Raw genomic sequence first — 8,789 nt, 5'->3', positions numbered from 1 at the left:
TTTCAGTGGTAGTACAGTCAGTAATCAGTGTTCAAGGCCTCTATGTTGGAAATATTTTATTTAGAGGTACTAAAACCATGCACCGTGATGGTGCTTTTAAGCACTTAATACGAGGGCTAAAAAAAATCCTACTCTTGCTAATACATGTGCAGTGTGTTCAGCTGCTTTTTCGAAGATGCTTCAAATGATGATGAGGCTGTGCGTGTGCTTTGCTGAAATTCCAACACTGTCCTCAACTGTTGAGTAAAGTGGATACTGCAGACAACAAGCCCTCTGGCTGTTGACACCCCCAAAAAAGCTCAGCTGCGCAAACGACTTCCTTGTCAGTCTCTGACGAGCCTTGCTGCCTGCAGTCAGACAGCCTCTTCCTCCTCCATTATTATGGAGGACGAGGAAAATGAGATGGGCTCCATTATGTTTATTGTAGCTCCAGCTGGTGGGAACCTACTTGAGCTACATGTCTGGTAATAAGAGCAGAGCTGAATATTATCATTTTGTCATGTTCCGGTGGAGCAGGAGGTGAGGTTGCGATGAGGCAAAATGTAACGTTACCATTGCACTAAGGTGCCCCCGACCATTACCTCCATGATAAATGCACCAGTCTGTACTGCATTTCCAGAGTTTCAATTAAAGTTATTAAAGCTTGACAAAAAATTAACAGCAGCAACATTTTAAACCATGACACAGTACTGACAAAAACTATTCCCCAAAAACGATACAATATTCAGTTTATTTCTGATGGTTGATTTGCTCATGGGCATAACATAAATGTACCTATAGTGCAGTAGGAAGGACTATCACAACGGCTCAGTTCTATTCAAGTGTCCCAGTAAGAATCAGAATCAGTAATGCTTACCCAGTAAGGAAATTAGAAATAAGTAGTTCCCTGACCGGGAATCGAACCCGGGCCGCGGCGGTGAGAGCGCCGAATCCTAACCACTAGACCACCAGGGACTGTTCAGCATACATAGTACCAGGACCCTAAAACTGCAGCTAACTGGAATTCAATTATTTTACTTCCTTTTCCTACTGTGACATGTCAAAATATCTTCCATGAGGAAAAAAAAAGGCCTATTGGAGTCCATTTTCAAAAAGACAACAGCAAGTTTATTCCTTTGGTCAAAGACTTCAGCTAACTAATGTTGGCTAACGCTTAGCCTGTAGCTAGTTATTTGGTTAACATTAAAGAGTGGCGAACAGGATAACACAACAGCATATTTACATGTGCAAACGCATAACCAAGATACTATTGTGCACGTGAATGGAATGAATGATTAGCTCAGGGAGTTGATTCTGTCCTCACATCCCAAAACTGCACTTACAATATGTTAAAAAGTAGACTGGCAAATTTCACATTCTCTAAATTAGACCGAGAAGTTGAACCCGAGACTGAGAAGACAAATAAACGATAAAGATACATTTGATTATATCACAACGCGCAAGGGGTTGGCACAATAGTGGCCATGGTGCACGCCTGACGGCAGCCTTCTCTGAGAAGTCAGTGAAACGAAGGGGCCCAGCATGGTGAAATGTTACCTGCGCTAATAATGTCATTGATGGATCACCATTTGGAGAAGAATCACGCGTGGCTTGCTGGGAAACGCAGCAGGATGGGCAAAGAGGGATCAGGGGCTAATAGTCATAGAAGTCAGGCCAGGCACGTCGTGTGTGCTGTCAGGCTGACTCGTGATGGATGACGGAGCCCATTGCAACATGCTAGAGACGGCCAGGGACGCTGGAGATCCTGGCGTCACCGTGAGATCTCCCTTAATTCACTTGACATTTCGGAGACGTCTCGTTAATTGCGCCCCATCTCTTGTGAATTACACTCATGTGCAAACAGTCCTGCATTACCAATTTACGCTCGCCTCAGAAGCTAAAAGTGAGGATTTCTCCGCGTGAATAATGATATGTTTCAAAGGTTTAGGTGATGCCGTAGACTGCAATGGCTAGAATATGAGCTATCTGCAGTGGGTGCTGCTTGATGATAGCTTCAATCTCCCTGAAAGACGTTTAAAGGCAAATATGTATGCTTTCCGTATGTTACCTTCAAATCTTAGATAGCCAGAGGTAATGCTCTATGTCTGCTGTTAATTTACCAACTATTGTTTATTATATCAAAATCATACGACAAGAAAGGCAAAAGTATAGGAATGCATGCCACACTGGTGAAAACATTGGCAGATGGAGCTGATGCATAATCCAAACTTCCCCATGCGTCTGAGAAACTTACCTTCACTGGGCTGTTTCCATGGAAACCTTCTGTTTCCTACCTGTCTCGCAGTGGAAGTCAGTTTTGACAGTTGTAATTGTTTGTTTTCTTGTTCGTGTCTATGTTTACATCATTTTGTACGAGATAGCTACAATAAGGGGCTGTTATTGTGCAGCCCGCCTCAAATGTATTACATGAATTATTGAATGATTTGTACAAATGCAAATCTAGAAGTCAAATGTTAGTTACAAGCAATGTTTTCCATCATACATAAACCAATATGTCAAATACACATAATGATAATAAGTAGAACGTGAATTTGTGCTGCTGCACTGTCTCCCAGAGGAGCCTCTTCAGCTGTTTCCACTGATATGCTGCTGACACACCGGGGACTTCACACCACACTCCCCCACATACAACACTGTCCTCTAAACACATCCTCCAGATATATCACACTCCGCAGCCATACCGTTGAGATGATGCATGGCGATATATAAACATGAGAGAAACACGACATTTCTCCACATACCGAAACATGTGCGCGAGCTCAAGTTCATTTTTTCTTCTTCTGCTTTTGTGATCGCTTCGGTTGCACCTACGTGGAACAGCATATTTCCGCAGACAAACTTTCGCGAAGAAGTTGTTTTGTGTGAGCATACTTCTCCTGTGGTTAATGAACAAAAGCAGGCGCAGGACTTGCCATGCTTCAAAACCTCGCAGACAGCTAGTAGGTGTGAAAGTGCAGCTGATAGAATTTCTATCAAAGACATTACGCAAGATCTATGCCACGCTTTTTAATTCATTTCCAAATGGGTTGGTTCATTATTGTCATCAAGATGTTTGCATGAAGCATTCGTACTCTGACTGAACGTTTTATTCTGAACTTTTCGAAACAATTCCCCCAAAAATCCAGGATTACCCCGCACATCCGGTCCTGTCTGTCCTCACCTCTGTTTCTGTTTGCAGAGTGTGAGTTGAAGATAAAGACAGCGGGTTAAAGAGTGGCGGTAAGTGGTTCACCCTGCGTGTCTGAGAGTCAAAGTCAAGTCAACATCGCAGTGGGCGGTGTCACACTTACAGTCGCCTCTTATTTCCCATTTGTAATTATGCCCCGCGCCCCAAGCGTTCACATACTCATAATGATGCAAACGTGTGTCATGTGAAGCAATATTGCATTTCTGACAGATTGCCCCCCCCCCGCTCCAGGGCTACACTGACACCTGAAACCTCAAAGAGTTAGGGGGGGGGGGGGGGGAATGGGAGGGGGCATGAGCGGATGGATATTATGATTAAACTCATTAAAGAGGATCAGTTCATCAGCAATGTCGCTGAATTAGCCTGTCTCCAAACTTAAACTATTGCATTGTCTTTTATACATGGTGCACCTCTGTGTGCAGTTCAGCAGGACTTAATAACACGTGCATGCCCCCACGTACTGACTCAGCAGTGGCAGCAGAGGATTATGGGGCTCGAATCCTTTGTATAATTAAACTGTAACTGAATTTTCTGCGCCGACTGTGTGCCAATAGATTTTACTGTATTAGCTTAACCCTCAAGAGGCTGTTGAGTTAATCAAGTCCAACATGGATATTGCATAATCTGGACAAAACCACTGAAAGCCTAGTTCCAATTACAACACAACCTTCTCAATAATTATGGTTAACACGGTTTTTCCATTAGCTCCGCGAAGCCCACTATTGCATAAACCTTCAGTAGATGTGCTCCACTGATTAGCTACGTTTTGTATTGCGGCTATGCTTTTAATTTCAATGTAATTGTTCATTAGCATGGATGCTGGTGTATTGTATTTACCATTGCAGTTACTGTAAAGACTTTTTTCATGAACACCGGGTGTTGTAGGAACAGCTTTAAACAAAGTGATTTCAAAGTGATTTAAAGCCAAAAAGCAAAGGTTTTTCTCTCAGCCAGTGGCTGTTTCATTTTCTTTACTTTAGCATGGACAGACCGGTAGGAAGAGAAGAGCCTGGCGTGGGGGCCAGAGCACTGACTTGAATTTTGAAAGAAAAAGATTCCCAGAATTCACAAAAACGAGAGACGTGTCTATCCGTATTCCAGCAGCCGTATTCTTATTAAGAAATAAGACTGTTCAGAACTGTGGTAATAATAAATTCATGTAATGGAAATGAAATGTGAGATTTTGTGTCCTAACCCTGCTGAAGCAACGTTACAATAATCACGCGGAATCAGCAGACTGCCGTCTCCACTTTCAAAATGAACGTGTCGATTCAAATATTGCGGTGGAGGTGCAATTGTGAAGGAAAAACACTTGCACACACCATACACTGTATTCACAGAGAACCTTTTTCTTTTGGCCTCAGTCGTGTTGGAGAGGTGAAAGATGCGGACCGGGCTACGTGTGAAATGAAGGAATTGTAAAAGTAGCTAAACATTTCTCCGAAAATGTTAAATGTACAAGGCGAAGAAAAATAATAAAACTAAAAATGTCAAGATCTCCCTACAGCCTTGGCTGGCACCAGTGCAATATGGTGAAGGTAGCTTTAAAAGGTAGCCTCAAGGTGATTTAATTTCCATCACTGTTTGGCAGCTGATGAGTAGCTACTGTTTTTTTATGATGATAATAATTCTAATAATAATAGATAAAATAATGAACACCATTATAATGTCGTTCTAATGGCTCTGTAACATAATGTCAATGATCAATCTGTTAACCACCAACTGTCAATGGGATGCAACACATAAAGGCAGGATTACTATTGTTCCTGCACATGCCATCATTTGGTTTAATAGTGTTTGCGCCTATTGATTTTCACCGTAATCAAAACAATATTGATCTCGAAGAGCACTGACACCGGCATCTGGCATCGGCCAGTGCGAAAGGACGATGTCATCAAATTATCTAATGGTAAAATTAAAAATCCTTGCTGTCTTTCAAGAAAAAAAAAAGGGAGTGACATCAGTGTAACCCTTTTTTAAAGCAACCAGACGAGAGGGTGGCGGTTTGTTAGACGTTTGGCTAACAGATGGCATTCGCCTCACAGATGCCGCAGGTGCCCCGTCTTCGCTGGTACCTATTCACTGGCAACCTCAGCTTACCCCTGGGCTGCTGCAGGTGGGTTCACGGCTGGCATCCGACAATGTCAATATTTGGCTTCGCCCGCGGCATTCAGGACCGCTCCAGCACCCGTGCACTGCTTCAAGGGTGCTAGTTCCATCCAATTTGGCTCCATCCTAAAAGCAAACTTGACAAAAAGAAGGCTGTGACAACATTATTATTATTTAAGCCTGAAAGATCTACCCTTTGATTCATATCCCTGCAGGACATTTGCAGAGCAGTAAATGTGAAGCGCCTTTATTTAACACAGATAACCCAGGAAGAGTGCAGATGGGGTTTTTCGTCTCTTCTTTGAAGAAGCTGTAGCCATGACTGACAGGTGATCTTGGCAGCCTTAGTGTGCTAGGTGTTTATGCATGCATGGGATGAATCCCCGTGTCTGTGTGGGTTTGTGTGTCTGTAGTTGGATGCGTGTCAGTGTGAGTGTAACAAAGAGAGCTGCGCGAATCACTGAAGCACAACATGCGCTGCTGAGTGCTGGCTGACCCGGTGATCTCAGATCCTGAGGCTGTTCCAGGGAGCTTTCCTCGTGGAGGCCGGCTTCAGTGGGAACAAACTCTGTGATCTGATCAATACTACAGAAGCTTCTCTGGGTTTTGGGAGCCCATCAATAATGCTACTGTTCTCACATATGATTCAATCCCCTCATGGCTACTGACAGTTGTCTGATTAACATTAAATCTATAGCTCCGCCTCCCACTATTCTGGTTGTCACATGTATCCCTGCGAACAGGGACCGTGCTGATGTAGGACATCTATCTCAGTAGCGTAATGTACCCAAGCGTGAAGTGGCCATTAAAGCCAAGAAGTCCTGGTCTTTTTTTTTCTCAAGGACAATAATTGGGGACTTGCTGTTAAAGCAACATGCCAACCCCTGTTTACATGGGACATGAAAAATAATCTCGAGCTGGTCAAAACAGATTATGAACTGAAATCCTTCACTCATTTCTGAGTGCACAACTGTGTAGGGCTCTTACAAGTTTACAAAACTGAGTACTTGTCAAAGCTGTCTCTGCAGAATGTGGAGATTTGGCAGCAGAGTAGCAGTGAAATCTTTTTATTTTATTTTCATTCACACATAAGGTCTCATTAACTCCAACTGGGAACTAAATAAATGGACATTCTTTGCTGGTGATCCCTTGGGGCTAACTGGGAAGTCTGCAGTCTGAATAAAGTTTGAGACTCAAGACTCAAGAAGTCGATAGATAGATATGGTATAGCCACAAAACTACATATAGCACTACAACAAAACAGTGCAAGGGGTTGCAGAAGTAGAGGTAGTAAAAAAAAAAACGTTAGTATGATCAATAAACTGTAATGCTGAGCAAGAGCGGTGTGCGGGATCCTTTCCAACGCACCTGCGTCAGAGACAGCTGGATGTTCGAATATCTCCTTGAAAACATAGATTACATTTAAAGAGAACAGACATTTAAAGCCACTACTTTACAATGCACAATTTGAAAATTTCCAGCAAATTTGCCAGGCAGCAATGCATGCTGCTCACCTCCTCCAACCTTGGCACACTGAGATGAAAGGGGGGGGGGTTTGACTTTTACAAACATGGCCACAAAGGGTCAGCAACTGTGTTTGGGTTGTCGCCATCCGAAGCAGAGGTCAAAGTGCTTGCTTGGGGATCACCAAATCCTTTCAGATATCAGGACAAGTTGAATTATTAAGGAGGCTGCAGCAAGAGGTGACTACTGCCTCTCCTCACACTCCCTTACCATTTGAAGTGTGCACAGATGGTCCTTTTCATCAGCTGAGGCGGCCACAGAGGGAGCTTATATGTGTCTATATGTGGGCGTTGGATAAACTACATGTCAGCCGACCAGGCTGTAATTGGCCTATTTGTGCACCCTGCCCTTTACTGAGAGTGAAATTTCCTTTTCCAGGGGACCCCGGCTGCTGCGTTGTCCCACTTACAAATTCCTGCTGGACTCCCGTCAGCAATCCAACTAAATAATCGGCTATCAAATCTCTGATGGTGAGAACGTACAATCTGCGCTGCGGCGGCACACTGGTGAGAGGAATCTCTTCAGCTGTCAAGTCACCGTTAGTCATCACCGGATCAAGAGAGCGGCGTCTTTGATTAGAAAAAAATCAATGTGTACACTGCGGAGGCTTTTCTCTGTGGGCTCATAGTGTATTGAAAAGAAGCACATCCGACAAAGACATCTACAGCAGCAAAATATATCTCCGCCTGGACCTCTTTTGTTGCACTCTCTCATACGACACAGTCAGAAAGAGCTGTCGGAAAGTCAAAAGCAGGCCTCTGCCTGAGCCAACCTCATATAAACATGACTCTTAAGTCAAGGTTTTTTTTAATTCTTTTTTATAAAGTGTCTCTCTTTCTTTGTGTCGTCAAAACATGACATGTTGGCATCGCTGGGGGAGGAGTAAAAAGATGTGCGACATCAGTAAACACACCTCAAGCAAATGCAACCGTCTCAATAAATGGATAGCCTTGGCACTGAGCTCTGCTGACGTATAAAAGCTGTAAAGGAGAGTGGCAGCGAAGCACAGAGAGGTGCCAGAGAAAGAGAAATCTCTGTCTGCGTGTAAGACATCGGGAAAAAAAAAATAAAAAAGAATGACAGCAGGTGAGGGTCAGGGGTGTTTAAAAGAGAAAGGACGGGAGTAAGATAAAGGGAGGGGGAGATTGGAGAAGATGTGCTCCTGGGAAACAGGGCAGAGAGGCGATTGAAGAGGATCCAGAGGTCTTATGACTCACTGGCACTTCTGCAAGACTGGACTTTGACAGGCATCTACACACACAGGCAACACACACACTGTGACATACCTCACATGAAAATAACTGGTCTACTCTCACACACACACACACACACACAGCATAGCTCATGTATACTGTATATACCGGTAAGAAAATCTCAACAGATACATTCTCGCTTTCCCTCACACACACAAAATAAGTTCACTGTTTTTCACGGGAAAAAAAAAGTGAAGGAGAGACAGAAAACTGGAACAGGGAGAAAACAAAATAAGTGGGAGGGAAAGAGAGAATGCAAAGAGAGAAATGAGGTGTGTGTGAGAGAGAGAGAGAGAGAGAGGGAGAGAGAGAGGGAGAGAGGGAGATGAGGTGAGGAGGCGGAGAGATGAGAGGCGAGGGAGGGAGTAATGTAGACGGGGAGGGTGGAGAAGAGAGGGATAAGCCACACTTGGATGAAGGATTCCAGTGGAGCAAGGAGGGAATTTCAAGTGTTGGACGAGGGGAACTACACCACAGGTCTGCGGTCCTTCACGCTGACACTCAGACGGGGCTGAAGAGCAACCGAAGAGATGGAGAGACGGACCCAGGAGGGACGCCAGGCCCTGGGCTGATGCGGACTGACATGACCTCTCCATCGCCGTGTTCAACCTAATCTGAACCTCCTGAAGACTCGCTGCTACAGAAAGAGATGACTGACCGTCGGGACTGAAATTCAGCAGAAGTTGGAGGGAGTTCACTCATAAGAGTGGGATTCT

At 44.1% G+C, this 8,789-nt stretch overlaps 1 non-coding gene across 1 annotated transcript; it reads right to left on the bottom strand.

The window, feature by feature from the left end:
• Nucleotides 1–882: 882 nt before the first annotated feature.
• trnae-cuc (transfer RNA glutamic acid (anticodon CUC)) lies at nucleotides 883–954 on the bottom strand. Its single transcript has one exon. It is a non-coding gene; the product is annotated as a tRNA-Glu (tRNA).
• Between the last annotated feature and the right edge of the window lie 7,835 nt (nucleotides 955–8,789).

This window comes from Enoplosus armatus, chromosome 8 (assembly GCF_043641665.1).
Source record: "Enoplosus armatus isolate fEnoArm2 chromosome 8, fEnoArm2.hap1, whole genome shotgun sequence".
In the NCBI taxonomy this organism is placed as follows: domain Eukaryota; kingdom Metazoa; phylum Chordata; class Actinopteri; order Centrarchiformes; family Enoplosidae; genus Enoplosus; species Enoplosus armatus.
The sequence above is the reverse complement of the archived record's forward strand: the minus strand, read 5'-3'. Positions and strand labels throughout refer to the sequence as shown.